Source organism: Zea mays, chromosome 4 (genome assembly GCF_902167145.1).
Source record: "Zea mays cultivar B73 chromosome 4, Zm-B73-REFERENCE-NAM-5.0, whole genome shotgun sequence".
NCBI classification, from domain to species: Eukaryota; Viridiplantae; Streptophyta; class Magnoliopsida; order Poales; family Poaceae; genus Zea; species Zea mays.
This window is the reverse complement of record NC_050099.1, coordinates 33,238,197-33,258,899: the sequence shown is the minus strand read 5'-3', so window position 1 is coordinate 33,258,899 and position 20,703 is coordinate 33,238,197. Positions and strand designations below refer to the sequence as shown.

General features: G+C 41.8%; 1 long non-coding RNA gene across 1 annotated transcript; it reads right to left on the bottom strand.

Annotated features, from left to right (window-relative positions):
• Positions 1 to 14,020: 14,020 nt before the first annotated feature.
• Positions 14,021 to 15,547, bottom strand: LOC100273377 (uncharacterized). Its single transcript, XR_565220.4, has 4 exons — positions 15,372 to 15,547; positions 15,162 to 15,250; positions 14,578 to 14,700; positions 14,021 to 14,494 (listed from the first exon to the last, which is right to left on the bottom strand). It is a non-coding gene; the product is annotated as an uncharacterized lncRNA (long non-coding RNA).
• Positions 15,548 to 20,703: the final 5,156 nt, after the last annotated feature.

Genomic DNA, 20,703 nt, shown 5'->3' with positions numbered 1-20,703 from the left:
TTCCGCACTTTGATATTAATGTTGATGACTATGGTTATGTATTAGACTCTGTGGATGTCTTGGACATCTTGATGTAATTAAAGTACTTTTCCGCTATTTACTTTGAGGATTGTGTGATGATGTCCAATTATGTAATCGTTGTGTACGTGAGTTCTAATCTTAGCACGTACATGGTTCGCATTCGGTTTGCCTTCCAAAACCGGGTGTGACAAGGGAGATCGTGACCGGTGACAATCCCATGGGCTTGGGGAGGACTCTATCAAGGGAGTCCGGCGACAAATACAAGGAGGAATCCTCTTCCTCCATAAAGTCACATAGGAGGGGTGACAAGAAGAAAAAGAAAATGAAGAAGGTGGTCTACTACGAGACCGACTCTTCATCACCCTCCACATCCGACGCCGAGTCTACAATTTCGAAGCACCATGAGCATAAGAAGTATAGTAAGATGCCTCTTCGCTATCCTCATATTCCTAAACACGCTCCTCTACTTTCGGTACCCCTATGCAAGCCACCATATTTTGATGGTGAAGGTTATTGTATGTGGAGTGATAAAATGAGGCACCATCTAACCTCACTCCATGAAAGCATTTGGGATATTGTTGAGTTTGGAGCGCAGGCACCACAGGTGGGCGATGAGGACTATGACTCGGACGCGGCCGCCCAAATTAGGCTTTTTAATTCCCAAGCAACTTTTATACTCCTCGCCTCTTTATGTCGAGAGGAGTATAATAAGGTGCAAGGGTTGAAAAATGCCAAAGTGATTTGGGACGTCCTCAAAACGGTGCATGAAGGGGACAAGATGATCAAGATCACCAAGCAGGAGACGATTGAGGGAGAGCTCGGTCGATTCATCCTCAACAAAGGATAAGAGTCGCAAGCAATGTACAACCGACTCAAAACAATGGTGAACCAAGTGCGCAACCTCGGGAGCACCAAGTGGGATGACCATAAAATGGTCAAGGTTATTCTAAGATCCCTTATTTTTCATAATCCTACTCAAGTGCAATTAATTCGTGGGGATCCTAGATATAAACAGATGTCTCCCGAGGAAGTGATTGGCAAGTTTGTGAGCTTTGAACTTATGATCAAAGACTCCAAACACATTGTCAACTTTTAGCAAGGCGCCACCTCCACACCCGAGGTGCAACCTGTTGCATTCAAGGCAATGGAAAAAAAGGAGGAGTCTACACCAAGTAGACTTCCAATCGATGCCTCCAAGCTCGACAACGAGGAGATGGCTCTTATAATTAAGAGCTTTCATCAAATCCTCAAACAAAGGAGGGGGAAGGACTACAAGCCCCGCTCCAAAAGTGTGTGCTACAGGTGTGGTAAGTCCAGTCACTTTATAGCTAAATGTCCATATACAAGTGAAAGTGACAAGGACAGCGACAAGAAGGGGAAGAAGAAAATGGAGAAAAAAAGGTACTACAAGAAGAATGGTGGTGAGGCGCACATGGGGCGGGAATGGAACTCCGATGAGAGCTCCACCGACTCCTCCTCCAACGAGGACGCCTCCAACATCGCCATCAACAAAGGCCTCCTCTTCCCCAACGTCGGCCACAAGTTTCTCATGGCTAAGGATGGCAAGAAGAAAAAGGTACATTCTTGAGTTACCCCCAAATACACTACTTCTGATGATGAGGGCAGCTCCAGTGATAATGAAGATGATTTAGTTTCTCTCTTTTCCAACCTTACCATGGACCAAAAGAAAAAATTAAATGAATTAATAGAAACCATTAACGAGAAGGATGATCTCTTGGAATGCCAAGAGGACTTGCTCGTTAAAGAAAATAAAAATTTGTTAAGTTGAAAAATGCTTATGCTCTAGAAGTAGAAAAAATGTGAAAACTTAACCAAGGAGCTTAGCATTTGCAATGATTCGATTTCCTATCTTAGAGATGAGAATGCTAGTTTAAATGCTAAGATAGAAGAATTGAATGTTTGCAAACCCTCTACATCTACTGTTGAACATATCACTATTTGTACTAGATGTAGAGATGTTAATGTTGAAGCTATTGATGATCACCTTACCATGATTAAAGCATAAAATGATCACATAGCTAAATTAACTGTCAAAATTACCGAGCATGAGCTAGAAAATGAAAATTTTAAATTTGCTAGAAGCATGCTTTATAAAGGGAGACGCCCTGACATTAAGGACGGTATTGGCTTCCAACAAGGGAGCCAAAACAACACCAAACTTAAGGCCCCCAAGAAACTATCTAACTTTGTTAAGGGTAAGGCTCCCATGGTTCAGGATAGAGAGGGCTATATTTTATATCCTGCAAACTATCCTGAGCATAAGATTAGGAAGATTCATGCTAGAAAACCTCACAATGTTTCTCATCATGCTTTTATGTATAAGAATGAGGCTTCTAACTCTAGGCATTCAACTCATATCAAAATACCTAAAAGGAAAACTCCTAGTGCATCAAATGAACGTTGCATTTCATTTAAGACCTTTGATGCATCTTTTGTGCTAACTAACAAATCATGCAAAGTAGTTGCCAAATATGTTGGGGGCAAACACAAGAGTCCAAAAACTTGTGTTTGGGTACCCAAGATGCTTGTTTCTAATGTCAAAGGACCCAAGACCGTTTGGGTACCAAAGAACAAGGCCTAAATTTGTTTTGTAGGTTTATGCATGCGGTGGATCAAGTTGGATAATCGATAGCGGGTGCACAAACCACATGACAGGGGAGAAAAGGATGTTCTCCTCATATGAGAAAAATGAAGATCCCCAAAGAGCTATTACATCCGGGGATGGAAATCAAGGTTTGGTCAAAGGTTTGGGTAAAATTGCTATATCTCTTGACCATTCCATTTCTAATGTTTTTTCTTGTAGATTCATTAGACTACAATCTGCTTTCTATTTCTCAATTATGCAAAATGGGCTACAACTGTTTATTCACTAATATAGGTGTTATTGTCTTTAGAAGAAGTGATGATTCAATAGCATTTAAGGGAGCGTTAGATGGTTAGCTATATTTAGTTGATTTTAATGATAACAAAGCTAAACTAGACATGTGCTTAATTTCTAAGACTAATATGGGTTGGCTCTAGCATCGCCGACTTGCCCATGTTGTGATGAAGAATCTTCACAAGCTTCTAAAGGGGAAACACATTTTAGGACTAACAAATGTTCATTTTGAGAAAGACAGGATTTGTAGCGCATGCCAAGCAGGGAAGCAAGTTGGAGTCTATCATCCACACAAGAACATCATGACGGCCGATAGGCCGCTTGAGCTGTTCCACATGGACCTATTCGGCCCGATCGCTTATATAAGCATCGGCGGGAGTTAGTACTGTCTAGTTATTGTGGATGATTATTCTCGCTTCACTTGGATGTTCTTTTTGCAGGAAAACTCTCAAACCCAAGAGACCTTAAAGAGATTCTTGAGACGGGCTCAAAATGAGTTCGGATTGAGGATCAAAAAGATTAGAAGCGACAATTGAACAGAGTTCAAGAACTCTCAAATTAAAGGATTTCTTGAGGAGGAGGGGATCAAGCTTGAGTTCTCTTCTCCTTACACACCTCAACAAAATGGTGTAGTGGAGAGGAAGAATAGAACACTCCCGAATATGGCAAGGACCATGCTTGATGAATACAAGACTCCGAACCGGTTTTAGGCAGAAGCGATTAACACCGCCTGCTACTACATCAATCGGTTATATCTTCACCGAATCCTCAAAAAAACATCATATGAACTCCTCACTGGTAAAAAGCCCAATGTTTCTTATTTTAGAGTTTTTGGGAGTAAATGCTTTATTCTTATTAAAAAGGGTAGAAATTCTAAATTTGCTCATAAAGTAGTAGAAGGCTTTTACTTGGTTATGACTCAAACACAAGGGCATATAGAGTCTTCAACAAGTCCACTAGATTAGTTGAAGTTTCTTGTGACATTTTGTTTGATGAGACTAATGGCTCCCAAGTGGAGCAAGTTGATCTTGATGAACTAGATGATGAAGAGGCTCAGTGCATCGCACTAAGGAACATATCCATTGGGGATGTGTGTCCAAAAGAATCCAAAGAGCCTACACAAGCACAAGATAAATCATCATCTTCCATACAAGCATCTCCACCAACTCAAGATGAGGATTGGGCTCAAGAAGGAGAAGATGAAGATCAAGATGATGAGCCACCTCAGGAAGGGGACATTGATCAAGGGGAGATGAAGATGATCAAGACAAGGAAGATGATCAAGAGATTCGGGATCAAATACCACCACACCCAAGAGTCCACCAAGCAATTCAAAGAGATCACCCCGTCAACTCCATACTTGGTGACATTCACAAAGGGGTAACCACTAGATCTCGAGTTGCTCATTTCTGTGAACATTACTCTTTTGTGTCTTGTATTGAGCCATATAGGATAGAGGATGCACTAAGAGATCAGGATTGGGTGGTGGCAATGCAAGAGGAGCTCAACAACTTCACGAGGAATGGGTATGACACTTAGTTCCACGTCCTAACCAAAATGTTGTAGGTACCAAGTGGGTATTCCACAACAAACAAGATGAGCATGGTGTGGTGACAAGGAACAAAGCTCGACTTGTTGCAAAAGGTTATTCACAAGTCGAAGGTTTGGATTTTGATGAAACCTATGCACCCGTAGCTAGGCTTGAGTCAATTTGTATATTATTTGCCTATGCTACTTACCATGGCTTTAAGCTATATCAAATGGACGTGAAGAGTGCCTTCCTTAATGGCCCTATCAAGGAAGAAGTGTATGTTGAGCAACCTCCCGGCTTTGAAGATAGTGAGTATCCTAACCATGTTTATAAGCTCTCAAAGGCGCTTTATGGGCTCAAGCAAGCCCCAAGAGCATGGTATGAATGCCTGAGAGACTTTCTTATCACTAATGGCTTCAAAGTTGGTAAAGCTAATCCTACTGTCTTCACTAAAACAATTGCTAAAGGCTTGTTTATATGCCAAATTTATATTGATGATATTATATTTGGGTATACTAACAAGTCAACTTGTGAAGAATTTAGTAGGATTATGATACAATAATTCAAGATGTCTATGATGGGGGAGTTGAAGTATTTCCTTGGATTTCAAATCAAGCAACTCCAAGAGGGCACCTTCATCAGCCAAACTAAGTACATTCAAGACATACTTAAGAAGTTTGGAATGAAGAATGACAAACCCATCAAGACACCCATGATAACCAATGGGCATCTCGACCTCGACATGGGAGGTAAATCTGTAGATCAAAAGGTATACCAGTCGATGATAGGATCTTGACTCTATCTATGTGCTTCACGACCAGATATAATGCTTTCAGTATGCATGTGTGCAAGGTTCTAGGCAAATTCTAAGGAAGTTCACCATAGGGCCATGAAAAGAATCATGAGATATTTAGTTTACACTCCTAAGTTTGGGCTTTGGTACCCCAAGGGATCTACCTTTGATTTAATTGGGTATTCTGATGCCGATTATGCTAGATGTAAAACTGACAGGAAGAGCACATCAGTGACTTGTCAGTTTCTAGGAAGATCCCTGGTGTCTTGGGCTTCAAAGAAACAGAATTCAGTAGCTCTTTCCACCGCCGAAGCCGAGTATATTGCCGCAGACAATTGTTGCGCACAATTACTCTGGATGAGGCAAACCCTTAGGGACTATGGCTACAAATTGAGCAAAGTCCCTCTCCTATGTGATAATAAAAGTGCAATCCGCATGGCGGATAATCCCGTTGAACACAGCTGCACTAAGCACATAGACATCCGGTATCACTTTTTGAGAGATCACCAACAAAAGGGGGATATCGAAATTGCTTATGTTAACACCCACAACTAGTTAGCCGATATCTTTACCAAGCCACTAGATGAAAAGACTTTTAGCAAACTTAGGAATGAGCTAAATATACTTGATTCTCGGAACTTTGATTGAAACATTGCACACATAGCTAATTCATATACCTTTGATCATGTCTCTTTCATTTGGTACAAATGTATATTTCTTATTCTTCTTGTACCGAGACTAAGACTAATGTGCTTTCAAGTGTATTTCTATGCCTAGTCTTAAATTGAAAGGGAAATAGAGTATTCGGCAAAGACAAGGCTTCCACTCCAACTCTGACGGTATCATTTACCCTTTGCCGTTACACAGGAAACTCTCAATTGGTATGACCCTTCACTCATATTTCTTTTACCAATGGGGAGAAAATATTAGAAGAATTGTAGAGGGCTCTCAAGTTCTCCATTTTTGGCGATTAATGCCAAAGGGCGAGAAAGTAATAAGCCCAAAGCAAAAGGACCGCACCACCATTTTAAATTTTTTTCAAAAAAACCAAAGGAAGAAATTATTTCAATCGATGTTTGAGTTGATTTTAAATTGGTATCTTATTTGGTTTCAAAATTTCAAGTTAGTATAAAAATTTCAATTGGTATAATTTCATTGATATCTATTCCAAAAAGGGAAAATCATTTCGAAAAACCTCTTGAAAGCTAAGGGGAGAATTTCTTCAGGGGGGAGCTTTTATTTAGTCAAAGGTAAAGCATTTGAAACAGGGGGAGAAATTTTAAATCTTAAAAATGCTTCTTGCAATCATATTCTTATACCTTTGGCTTTTTGCAAAAGAATTTGAAAAGATTTTTCCAAAAGATTTGCAAAAACAAGCAAGTGGTGCAAATGTGGTCCAAAATGTTAAAATAGAAAAAAGCAATCACTTACATATACATATGTAGAAATTCTTTCAATTGGTTTAAATTCTAAGTAACTTATGCACTTCTGTCAAAATTGTCAACTAGTTACATTCTTGCACTTTATATTTGCTTTAGTTTGTGTTGGCATCAATCACCAAAAAGGGGGGATTGAAAGGGAAATGGCTTAATCATTTCCTATAATCGATTTTGGTGGTCGACGTCCATCACAAACCACATGTACTAACTAGTTTGCCTAGATGTCATTTATCTTAGGTGCATAAGGTTCAACACAAACCAAGAAAGAAATTCAGTTGGGGACTCAATTTAATTTGGAGCAAAGGACTTGAGAGTGTGCTGCAAATGGCGCAACAGACAGTGTCCGGTGCACCAGGCTGAGCAGCACTCGAACAGCTCACTCTCGGGTTTCTCTAGGGCGCGCTCCGCTATAATTCACTGGACTGTTCGGTGTGCACCGGACATGTCCGGTGAGCCAACGGAGCAACGGTAACCTAGCGCCAACGGTCGACTGCAAAGTGAACAGTGCGCGTCAGAGTTCAGAGCAGAGAAGTCAGAGCGCACCGGACATGTCCGTTGTGGCACTGGACTGTCCAATGCAACTACAGGACAAAGGTTCCAACGGTCAACTCGCTCCAAACCCCAATGGGCGTGCTGACGTGGCACACACTGTACAGTGAACAGTGACTGTCCGGTGCGCCACCGGACTGTCCGGTGTGCCCATCGCCAGCAAAAACAACCAACGACTGGGAAGTGATTGGAGGCAATAAATACCCCCAACCACCTCCTTCAATGGTATCCAAGTTTTCTGAAGTTCCTATTCAATACAAGAGCAATAGCATTCACTCCAAGACACATTCCAAAGATAAAATCCTCCCCAAGTCTCAAAATCAACTCAACCACTTAGTGACTTGAGAGAGAGAGAGAGCTTTTATGTTCATTTGTTGCTCTTGTTGCTTGGATTGCCTTCTCCTTCCCCATTCTTATTCTCATAAGTGCTTTGTAAAGCTAGCAAGAGACACCTAAGTGTGTGGTGATCCTTGCGGGGTCTTAGTGACCCGAGTGGTTAAGGAGAAAGCTCATCTGGTCTAAGTGACCGTTTGAGAGAGGGAAAGGGTTGGAATAGACCCGGCCTTTATGGCCTCCTCAATGGGGACTAGGTTCTTTGGAACCGAACCTCAGTAAAACAAATCACCGCATTCACTTGCTCTCTTTCCTTGATTTGTTTGCCCTCTTTGCTCTCTCTAAAGTTTCCTTGCTAACATTGATTTGAGTTTGCTCCCAAACGTCATCCACATTAATTGAGCAACTCATAGCAAGAGAAACAACCTTCCACACTCAAATTTAATTCTAACGCTAACCCCAGCCTTAGTGTGTGTTTAAGTTTATAAATTTTAGGTTTCGCCTATTCACCCCCCCCCCTCTAGGCAACTATCATCTGTAACCTGAAAGGAAAATAGCATTAATCATTTTCTCTAATTGATTTTGGTGCTTGATGACCATCACAAACTTATGTACTAACTAGGTCGATGAATTGATTGATTCATAGGTGCATAAGTCCACACTATGGCGCATGTGTGCTCTCTCTAGAGTGTATCAACAAGAGTTAATTCAGAACTCTAGAGCCAAGGTATATCGCTGCCTCAAACCAAAGACCTTAGCACCCTGACACCATATCATGTTAACCTAGCATGAGCTCATCATGCATCGACACCTGCCCAAGGCTAGGGACCCTCGCTCCTTGTTAAAGGTGCCATGTCTAGGGGCAGGAGCATCAAATTCAAGGTTGGCCTTTGGCACCAGGTGCTTGGCACTATCGCTTCAACTCTGCTAGGTAGAATGGCCCTAGAAGTTCTACCCCCATTTATGAGAGAAGTGTAGTGGGACTAGTAATCCCATTGAATTTATCCAACTATATGCTAGTACCATCCTCTCCATCGGCGATGACGAGAGAGCAACGAAGAACTATTTTCATGTAGCCCTAACGTAGCCTACATGATCATGACTTGTGAACCTCCTCGAGGCCTCGATAAAGTCCTAGGAAGACCTTCCATGCCAGATTTGGTTGTGTGATTTTGATCAGCTTGAGAGAGCAATGGAAGGTTTCTTACTTGGTTTTAAGACACTGCACTCACCAATTTTTCCATAGTGCTTATTAACCTCCCTACCTACTACAAAGTCTAAAGCTAGACAACTGCCTTATTTAAACTGGTTTAACATCATACCCAACCGTGACAATACAAGACACCTAGCTCAATATGGCCCGAATGTATCTATTTTGTTTGTCGAATATTATCTTGTTGTGATGACAACACTCAAGATCATCATCCAAACCCTGACACATTGTGCACTTATAAAAATGCTACCACAACTATTTTTCTCAAGTAAAGAGATCCTAACATTCTTATCAGCTAGCTTAGACTCAAAAGTGGGATAGACTTGCAAGCACCCAATAAGCTAGGCCTAGACTTTAACTCATACTACTAATCAAGCAAGAAGGCATACTTGGTTTGCAGGGTAGAGAGGTTAGACATATGCATGACATAGTGACCACACTCTGTTTCTTGAAACATAATAGGAACCCTAGGAGAGTCAAGATTCTTAAGCGTAGTCTCTAGCTTGGCCTTAAGCTCATTCCTCTCACATATGACATACTTAAGAAACTTGCCCCAACTCATCAAGGAAACATCCAACACAACAACACTATTTAGCATTTTAGGCAGCCAGGGCACGGCCGCCGAAAATAACCCATTATTTTCGGCGACAAGCTCGAGCCACCAAAAATAACCTTGTTTTCGACGGCCACTGACACAGCCACCGAAAAAACATTATTTTCGGTGGCTTCTGGCACAGCCGCTGAAAATAACATCTTATTTTCGGCGGCCAAGCCCTGGTCGCCGAAAATAAACCGTTTAAAACGGCCGCCCGGATCCTTCTTCGCTCTGTTTCTCTCTTCTCTCGCTCACATCTCTGTTAGGCGCTGCTGCCCGCACCGCCTGCTGCCCGCGCCGCCCCGGGCAGCCATGCTCTGCCGACTTCGTCCCGTTGTCCGCCGCCGTCCTCAGCTCCCGTCGACCGTCCGCGGCCAAGCCCTCCTCCTGCCACCACTCCACCGTCGTCGCCAAGCTCTTCCCCATCCAAAGGTTATTTTTTGTGTATTTTATTCCATATTTTTGGTGGGCGTTATTTAATTGCCACCGAAATTACTATATATTTGTAATTGTGTTTGTTTGATTAGTGTGTGTGATTAGTATTATTGTTTAGTTTGATTTCATTAATATATTAGTGGTATATGTGGTTTAGGGATTAGGGCATATTGTATTTGTGGCATTAATTTCATATTAATATGTGGTACTATAATATTATTAGTTTTACAAGTACATTACATTGGTGCGTAGAATAGTTGCATTATTAGGGTATGTGGCACTTAGTTTGATTTGATTAATAGTATATCATTATTTGTTTTATATATAAGTAATATATTGTTTAGTGGCAGCGAGGTTATGCTGCCGAAATTGTTTTAGGTCCTGCTAGCTTGCTGTGGGTTTAGAACCTATCCTTGCCTATACATGTAGGACCGATACCCTTGACAAAGTTGAATAATGTTTTCACGATATGGTTCGGTTTAACAGTCTCAGGCATGGCTGAAGATCATGCATGAATGTACAATGGCTGGAGTAGGAATGGACGTCATTATGATGATTGGGTAGCCAAGACCAAAGATTTTATGGACCACGTATTCTCCTTGTCATTAACCGGCACTGTCAGATGTCCTTGTAGGCGGCACGAAAACAGTATATTTCTTAATAAGGAAAGTGTTAGCTTAGATCTTTGTTAGTTTGGATTTATACTCGGATATGAGGTGTGGGAACATCATGGTGAGGTAGTACCCAACCGGAATGTAGAAGAGTCGGAGAACAATGATTGGGCTAGCGATGATGCGATGCATGAGATGCTAGATTCGCTACGTCCAGAATTAAACCTAAGCTCCGAGGATCGTGCCACACCAGAGGTTTCCAGATTTTTTAAACTACTAAAAGACTCTGAAGAGCCGTTGCATGAACACACAGATGTGAGTATAGTCGCTTTTGTGACTCGGCTTATGGCCATTAAGTCCAAGTATTTTTTTCTCGAATAATTGTTACAATGAGATTTGAAAGTTATTAGGAGATGTGCTCCCAAGGCCCAATAAGTTACCTAAAGACATGTACCATTCAAAGACAATTATCAAAGGTCTCGGTATGGATTATGACAAGATTGATGTGTGCAAAAATAATTGTATGCTTTTCATGAAGGAGCATGCGGGAGAGAAAAAATGTCTGAAATGTGGACAATCTAGATTCATGGAAGTTGTTAATGATGAGGGTGACAAGGTGATGACAGATGTTGCACATAAGCAGCTCCATTACTTGCCCTAACTCCTCGAGTGAAACAGTTGTTTCTATCTAAAAACCGCTATGCACATGCGATGGCACAAAGAATGTGTCCGTGATAACGATCTAATTGTGCACCCTTCAGATGGGGATGCTTGGAAGGCTCTCAACACGTTTGATCCAGACTTTGCAGCTGATCCGAGGAATGTTTGAATCGGCCTCGCGATTGATGGCTTCACACCTTTTGGTCAAATGGCATCATCATACTCATGTTGGCCCGTCTTTGTTATTCCATACAACCTTCCACCTTCTCTCTGTATGAAATATGAATTTATATTTCTTTGCTTAATCATTCCTAGCCCATACTATCCTAGAAAGAAACTCAATGTCATGTTAAAACCCTTGATTGAAGAGTTGAAGGAGCTTTGGAAAGAAGTTGAAACATACGATGTTTTTAAAAAATAGATATTCAAACTTCAAGTTGCGTATTTGTGGTCGGTGCATGACTTCATGGCGTATGCTATTTTTACCGGTTAGAGTACACATGGTAGATTGACATATCCATATTGCGGTTCAGATACAGATTGCTTCCATCTTGCTTATGGTGGAAAGATCACATACTTCGATTGTCATCGAAGCTGGTTGTCCAGGAAACACCCCTTTAGTAGCGATAAGAAAAACTTTATAAAGAACACCATGGTCACCAAAGGACCGCCTAAACGTCTTAACACATCAGAAATATATGCTCAGCTGAACAACCTTGTCCTAAATGAAAAGGGGGACAAGTACGAAGGATTCGGAGTGGGCCACAACTGGACACATATATGTGGTCTCTGGGAGCTTCCTTGTATGTCATCATTGATTCTTGTGCACAACATTGATGTCATGCACCAAGAAAGTAATGTTGTTGAAGCCCTCATACACACCTGCATGCATTTTGAAAAAACAAAGGACAATCTGAAAGCTCGAAGAGATCTAGCAATGCTTTATGACCGACCAACCCAAGTGCTCAATGACAACGGCAAGCCACCATGTGCCTTGTTCTGTCTTACCTCTAAGACAAGATCGAGGTAATGAGATGGATGAAAAAAATTAAATTTCCCGATGGTTATGTTGCGAGCTTGAAAAGAGCTGTGAATTTGAAAACGAGAAAACTAACTGGGTTAAAGAGCCATGACTTCCATATATTAATGGAGAGGATTATCCCTGTCATGTTTTGTGGTTACATGCCCGACGCCATGTGGCAAGCAATAGCTGAGCTAAGTTATTTCTATAGGTAGATCTATGCCAAAGAAATAAGTAAAAATATGATGGAGAAGTTGGAGAAAGAAATATCAGTGTTGTTATGCAAGCTAGAAAAAATATTCCCACCTGGATTCTTCAATCCGATGGAGCATCTACTTATTCACATTCCATATGAGGCAAAGGTTGGTGGACCTGTACAATATAGGTGGATGTCTTGAGCCCAATCGATGTTTATAGGAGAGGGCATAGAGCGAAAAACAGTGAAATCTCCGATGAGCTATATAGTCAAGCGGCTGTTGAGCGTATGGTTATTTGTTGTTAGGATTAATGTTTTCTTGCCATATAGCTATAAATTACATGCGTGCTGAACCTTCATATTGTATTGCAGGAGACATACGGGCAGGAGATGGTTAGGAAGTATGGAGAAGACTACGATTGGCGAGGAGCGCCTACCATCGACGTTGAAGTTGTGCATTCTATTGGAGGAAAGGCGCATGGACGATAATCACTTGTGAATTTTTCAATAATATTGGAACTATGACCGAATAGCTAATTTTCTTTTTTTCAAGATATTCTATGTTTACCGGTGTGATCAATTCAACAGAGTTGTGTTCTCGTGGCGGTTCTTCGTCGTAGGCGGGTTGTGGTAGCAGCCGTAGTCGACGCTCTAGCATGGAGGACGCTATGAGGGAGCAGCAAGAAGGGTTTCATGAAGAGCTGCGGCAACAACAAATGACATTCCTCCAACAGCAATCAAAGTACATGGCTGGTTACAACGCACAGGCGCAGCAAGCAATGAACGTGAGTGTCTTATTTATTCTCAACACGGTCAATATTGGTCCTATAACTAATATATTGTATTTGCAACTGTCTTGGTTTCCAGAGCAGGCACAACAACAACCATTCGTTTTCCCTCAATTTCAGCCGCCAATGCCTCAGTGGGGATTACATGCTCCGCCGCCTCCATCTCAAGTGCTTTAATTTAGTTAAGACTTGTTTGTATTAACCTTTTAAATCTTGACTAAACTTGATTTTGTAGGGATCCAGGGTCATGGGCCACAACACGCCACCACCGATGTTACCAGCACCAGGAGGAGCTTATGCAGGGGAGGAAGCTACTACAAGAGAGGTTAGTTTGACAAACAATTTGTTTGAATAGTGGTCATGTAAACACTGTCGTTATTAATGTCTTCTTTTTTCTTTAGAATCCAAACCCGTTACACGACTTTGTCAACGAGTTTTTCGCTTCTGGAGGTAGTGGTCACAACACTACACCAAAATAGTGAACTTCCTAGAGCCTAAACTCTAGGAAGTTAGCCATAAACTCTAGGAAGTTAGCTAAACCCTCGAAAGTAAAGCCATCCCGTCGGAACTTTGGCTCTCATAAATTTTTTGTCGGAAGTTAGCTTAACTTCCTAGAGCCCTCTAGGAAGTTAGCTAACTTCCTACAGCCAGAGGAGCCTCTTGGAAGTTAGTAGGTTCACGCCGTCAGCACCGTCATCTAACTAACTTCCTACGACTTACTATAGCCTATAGGAAGTTAGCTGGCTAACTTCCTACGACTTACTGTAGCCCCTAGGAAGTTAGCTGGCTAGCTTCCTACGTCCCAGTTGGCCTCTAGGAAGTTAAATTGACCAGCATTACAAATGTTGTTTATTTTTATTTTACACCACATTCCACAACATAACAAATATATCAACAGCTATAGCACAACATATTTTCACATAAAACATCTCACCCACAATCACATAACAACATTTAAATCCATAGTCTCATCAATTACATCACAACATCCATAGTCATAAGACACATCTCATCCAGTCATAATAAGAGATAATATCTCATACATAGTCATAATAAATGTCTCAAGTATCACAACACATAAAATGGAAGCTCACGATCGCCGATTACCATCGAGTACAGTGACGAGTGATGGTCGATACCTCCACTAGCAAAGAGGGCTTCGACAAAGTCTAACCCGTCATCTCGTTCCTGTGTCGGCAAGGTAGCTGGAGGGGTCTAACATACATGTACAAATGATATTTGCTGAGTTACACCATAATATAACTAACAACAAGTAACTGATGATGAATTTGCATAACTGATGTTCGGTAGGTGGAGATGGAGGTGTAGGTGGAGGTGAGGACCAAGGATAATGTACGGGAGGTGGTGGTGGGGCACCGGGACGTGTATCCCTTAGGCTTGTGCTAGTTGCTACAAAATTGTCAAACGCATTCACATTAGCGTTTTAAATCAATACATATCTTAAAGTGAAAGCTATTATCTTTTGAACTTACTTGTATGAGTGTTTGCTGTTGTTGAATCTGTGTAGCATAGTATTCATGTTGCGCAGCTTGTCGCCTAAGTAATCCTGATGACGCCTAAGTTCTTCACGCAGTTGCTCCACTTCTGTGTCGGTTCTTGACAGAGCAAAAGCACGATCAATAAAATCCTCTGTCTTTCTTATCCACTCCGTCGAGGGATGATTCAGAATTCAATGTCTAGACTGAAACAAAAACTAGTTATTGCCCACAAAGTTGATATTTACTACCACAAAAACCAGTTTCACATTAATTCACAAGATCATGTTTATATGGCGACAAACAGAACAAACAACACAGTTACACAGAGCGCATAGAATAAACGCCTTTGGTAACCGACACTGTGATTTAATTATCTATATTATTCGCCTTGCCATCAAGATCAAATATCAATTATCAATGGAGAGAATAACTGCAAATGAATGAAGCGATGCGCTTTATACTAAAAACAAAAGAATAGAATATTGTCTGCCTTAAACTAGTAACTCGAACCACAATACCATGTCCTGAGCGACTCCCCTCAATAACTGACAGAGAGCTCTTACAAGAATTCCACCTACCTGCTCTCGGATAACTCTCTTGGCATTCTCTTCTTGCCATTAGCGGTACATGGAGAAAAGCTCAGCTAGGAAGCTTGTGTTCAGATTTCCTACAGATCCCAACAACATAAGCCCCCAACCGAAGTCAAAAGCGTTAATACGAAGGGCATTTCCTCATGGGCATAGTGCATCAGCAGGGAGAGTCAGGAGACAAGAGAGTTCAGGCCTTACTATGGTGAGAGACCAGATGCGGCAAACGAGGCGATCGGCGTTGATGTCGGGGCGGTGCGGGGCATGGCAGTCGGATGACGTAGCGGGGCAGGGCATGATAGCTGAGCGTCGAGGCGGGCTGGGCGAGGGCGGCCGGCGGCCTGCAGGGCGGGGGAGTTGGAGAAGGAACGAGGAGGGTGAATGACGGGTGAGTTGGAGAAGAATGAGGAGGATGAATGATGGGAAGATAAGGGTAGATCGTGTATTAAGATAACAAATATTACTTCCTAAAGAAAAGTCGTAGGAAGTTACTTAACTTCCTAGAGGCTGTATATATACTCTAGGAAGTTACTTAACTTCCTAAAGGAGGTCGTAGGAAGTTAGCGGCTCGTTTGACCGGTCAAAAGCTGAAAGCTAACTTTCTAGATGAGGCCATAGGAAGTTAGAAGGGCGGCTAACTTCCTAGAGGAGGCCGTAGAAAGTTAGCGACTCATTTGGCTGGTCAAAAGCTAAAAGCTAACTTCCTAGAGGAGGCCGTAGAAAGTTAGCAGAGGCGGCTAACGTCCTACAGGAGGTCGTAGGAAGTTAGTCAAAAGCTGAAAGCTAACTTCCTATAGGTGGCCGTAGGAAGTTAGCGGCTCATTTGACTGGTAAAAAGCTAAAAGCTAACTTCTTAGAGGAGGCCGTAGGAAGTTAGCAAGGACAGCTAACTTCCTAGAGACAGGCGTAGGAAGTTAGAGGCTGGTTTGACTGGTCAAAAGCTGAAAGCTAACTTTCTAGAGTAGGTCGTAGGAAGTTAGCAGGGGCAGCTAACTTCCTAGAGGGAGGCGTAGGAAGTTAGCATGGGCAGCTGACTTCCTAGAGGATGCCGTAGGAAGTTAGCGGTTCGTTTGACCGCACCCGTGGGTCACCAACTGAAAGCTAACTTCCTAGAGGAGGCCGTAGGAAGTTAGCAGGAGAATTTTACTTTCTAGAGTAGGTCGTAGGAAGTTAGCAGGAGAAGCTAACTTTCTAGATCAAGTCGTAGGAAGTTAGCGGCTTGTTTGACCACACACGCGGGTCAGCATGTGAAAGCTAACTTCCTACAGCTTTTATAAATCGTCGTAGGAAGTTATGTTTATTTCCTAGAGCTACCAGTTGCCTCTCGGAAGTTATTTATTTCCTACGGTTTGTTATAAAATCTGTAGGAAGTGTATGTTTTTGGTGTAGTGCAACTCCAATGACCCTGATATATGATGGTTTGAGTTTTGTGTCAAATTGTGAGTTTGTTTTATGTTGTAATGGACTATATATGTGATGTATTTGTGAACTATGATGAACCATTTGTGAACTGTGAACTTGATTTTGGTGAACTTCAATGTGATTGTGAAGAAGTGTGATACTTTGTGTTAAATGTGTGTGTTGACACCTTTTAGGGCGCCAATCACTCAACACGAACGAGCGGCGGTGCTCTCTGCACAGAGGTGGACGGTCCACGGCCTGGGGCCGGATAGTCTATGGCCTGGCGCGAGGCTAGGGTTCCTGCTTGACGGCCGGACGGTCCGCGCTCTAAGGCCGGACGGTCCGCGCGTGCGCAGGGGTGGCGGAAGATCGCCGGTGGCGCCTGGATCTCGCTCCTAGGAGGGACCCCGCCGGGGAGGAGAGATCCTAGGTGATTTCTAGGCTCGGCAGGCCGACCTAGACTCCTCTAATCGACGTAGAGTCAAAGAGAAGCATAGAATTTGGGGATTGGAAGGCTAAACTAGAACTAGACTATAACTACTCTTAGGATAAAATGTAAGTTGTATTGATTGAATGTTCGATTGATGATTTCAAATCGGCTGTATACCTCTCTATTTATAGAGGAGGGGGGCTGGACCCTTTACAAACTAATTTCCGAGCTATTTCCGCGTATCTAGCTAACAACCGTAGCACAAAACTCGGAACCCTAAACTGTTCTGCGCATGCGCGGACCGTCTAGCCCACAGGCGCGGTCCGTCCGGACCGTGGACCATCCAGCCTCAGGGTCGGATCGTCCGCCCTCTCAATTTGGTGCCCAACATATGCCCCCTTGTCTTTTGGTGGAGCTGAGCAAACCAAAAGCATCTTAACACGATGTGATTACATCGGTTTTCTTAAGCATCTTGCCACATACTAGGATGGTACTGCTTGAGGAAACGCTCATTCAAAGCCTTGGGCAAATCCTTGCCTTGTAATGTTTGTAGTAAATAGGCATTACTAGACATTACCTGTTTTACTTTATAAGGACCCTCCCAGCTTGGCGACCATTTCCCAAACTTTCGGTCTTTATTCCTTAGAGGTAGGATGGTCTTCCACACCAGGTCCCCTACTTGAAATGACTTTGCTTTGACCTTCTTGTTGTAGGCCCTAGCTACCATGATCTTGTCCTTTTCTATTGCTCCCAAAGCTATCACCCTCTTGTCGATCACCTCATCAATATTATCCATCATTGAATTATAATAATCAATGACGGTTAGATCATTCTGTCTGGCGAACCTGACAACATTCAAACTTACTTCCACAGGCAACACCGCTTCCTGCCCATAGACAAGCTCAAAAGAAGACACTTTAGTAGCACTATGTTTAGATATTTTGTGAGCCCATAAAGCTTCAGACAAAATCTTATGCCAATGCTTAGGATTATCGGATATCTTCTTTTTTATCAAGTTAATCAATGTCCTATTACTAGACTCGGTCTGTCTATTGGCCTGAGCATAATATGGAGATGAATTAAGCAACTTAATTCTATATAATTCAGCAAATTCACGTACCTCCTTTGACATAAAAGAAGTTCCTTGATCTGTAGTCAAGGTCTGGGGAATGTCGAATCTATGAATAATATGCTCAGTTATGAACTCAATTACCTCCTTGTGTGTCATGTTCTTTAGAGCAACAGCTTCAGTCCATTTGGTAAAGTAGTCGGTGGCAACTAACACGAACCGATGCCCCTTTGATGATGAAGGATGAATTTCTCCTATAAAGTCTAATCCCCATCCTCTGAAAGGCCAAGGCTTGATGATAGGATGTAATTCGGCTGCAGGGACCAACTGTAGATCGCCGAATTTTTGACACACTTAGCATCCTTTATAGTACTTGAAACAATCAACTATCATGTTAGGCCAATAAAAACCAGACCTTCGCAACAACCACTTCATTTTTGGAGCCGATTGATGGGTACCACAAATTCCTTCATGTACTTCGGCCATGGCTAATATAGCATCGTCTGGGCCAAAGCACTTAAGCAGGACGTCGTTTACTGTTCGGTGGTAGAGTTCATCACTCATCAAAACATACTTGAAAGCTATGCACTGAATGTTCTTTTCTATCCTGATATTGGGATTTCATAAATAATTAGTTATGGCCGTCCTCCAATCACTTGTATCGGCTTCATTATCAGCTGAATCAATTAGGAGAACCTTCCTGGCAACCCCGGACAGTCCGGAGTCTTTGCTCGGACGGTCCGCAACCTAGGGAACTGGCCCTACACTGGTTATCAAATTTTTAGTGTTGTGAAATCTCCCTCGCTTTATCCGATAACCTGATGCATCTTGTGCCAAATTGTTAGCTCTATGATTCTCAACTCTAGAGATATGCCGAATACTGAATTCGTCAAAAGAATGAATTATGCCCCAACAATTTTCAAGGTAACTATTTAGAGTACCATTAAAACATTGATATTCTTCTAACACCTGTTGGACGACCAGCTGAGAATCACCAAATGCCTTCACATGTTTTACTCCCATACAATTTAAAAGTTCCAAGCCGAACAGAAGGGCTTCATATTCGGTTTGATTGTTAGTGCAATAAGTTTTCAATCGGCTAGAGAAGTCGAAGGAGACATTACTTGGTGAAACAAGCACAATGCCAATCACTTGCCCTTCATTGCAAACCGATCCCTCAAAATATAAAGTCCAAGGAGTAATAGTGAGGTATGACATGTCTAGTTTATGAGTATCATTAATCCGATGTTCTACAATAAAATCCGCTACGACCTGGCCTCTCATAGATTTCAATGGTTCATAGGCCAAGTCATATTCTATGAGTGCATAAACCCACTTACCAATTCTACGACTCATAATTGGGTTATGCAACATGTATTTAATCACATCAGCTTGACCAGAAACAGTGCAATGACTAGATAGTAAATAACATCTACATTTGGCGCATGCATAAAACAAGCATAAGCATAACTTCTCAATAAAAGTGTACCTCGTTTCAGCATCCACCAACCTCCGACTTAGATATGTCACCACATGCTCCTTTCCCTCGGTTTCTTGTGTCAGAACAGCCCCAATGACCTTATCTTCAGCTGCAATGTATAATCGGAATGGTACTCCTGCTCGTGGTGCTTTTAATACAGGAGCCGAAGACAAGTATTTTTTAATGAGATCAAATGCTTCCTGGTGCTCTGCCCCCAAGCGAATTTGGCATCATTCTTAAGCCGAAGGATAGGGGTGAAGGCATCAATCTTCTCGGCTAGGTTAGAAATAAACCTTCGTAAATAATTCACCTTGCCGAGAAACTTCTGCACTTTGACCTTACAGGTTGGAGGTCCTACATTCCGAATAGACTTGATTCGGTCAGGGTCTATCTCTATACCATGTTCATGGATGACAAATCCTAAAAACTTACCAACCGACACTTCAAAAGCATATTTACGCGGGTTCATTTTCAAACCATACCAACGCATTTTATCAAAGGCTTTGCGCAAATCAGCTACATGAGAACTAAACTCAGCCGATTTGACTACAATATCATCAATGTAGACTTCCACAGTGTTTCCCAACAGCTCATGGAAGATCAAATCCATAGCCCTCTGATAAGTAGCACCAGCATTTTTCAGACCAAATGTCATGACAACCCATTCAAATAAACCAATGAAGCCTGGACATATAAAGACCATTTTAGACGCATCTTCTTCGGCCATGAAAATCTGATTATATCCGGCATTACCATCAAGAAAGCTAATAATTCTATTCCCTGATGCATTATTGATTAACGTGTCGGCTATGGGCATGGGATACTCATCTTTAGGAGTTGCTCTATTTAAATTGCGTGTAATAGCCAAAAATGTATACAATGAGAATATAGTTGATCTCCTTATTTTGTGTGCCATCTAATCATTATAACAAGAGAATAACTATAAATAAGAATGAGTAATTAAAACAAATGACACTAAAAAATATGCATCATGCTGGGATTTATGGAGTGTGTGCATTTGGTGACATAAATAAATCAACATTCAAATTGAGGATTTAATACCTACTTTGAATAAATAGAATAGAAGGAGAGAAATACTATAAATCACAAAATAAAACTTATTAATAAAAATTATATTGGCAAGTTCAAATTT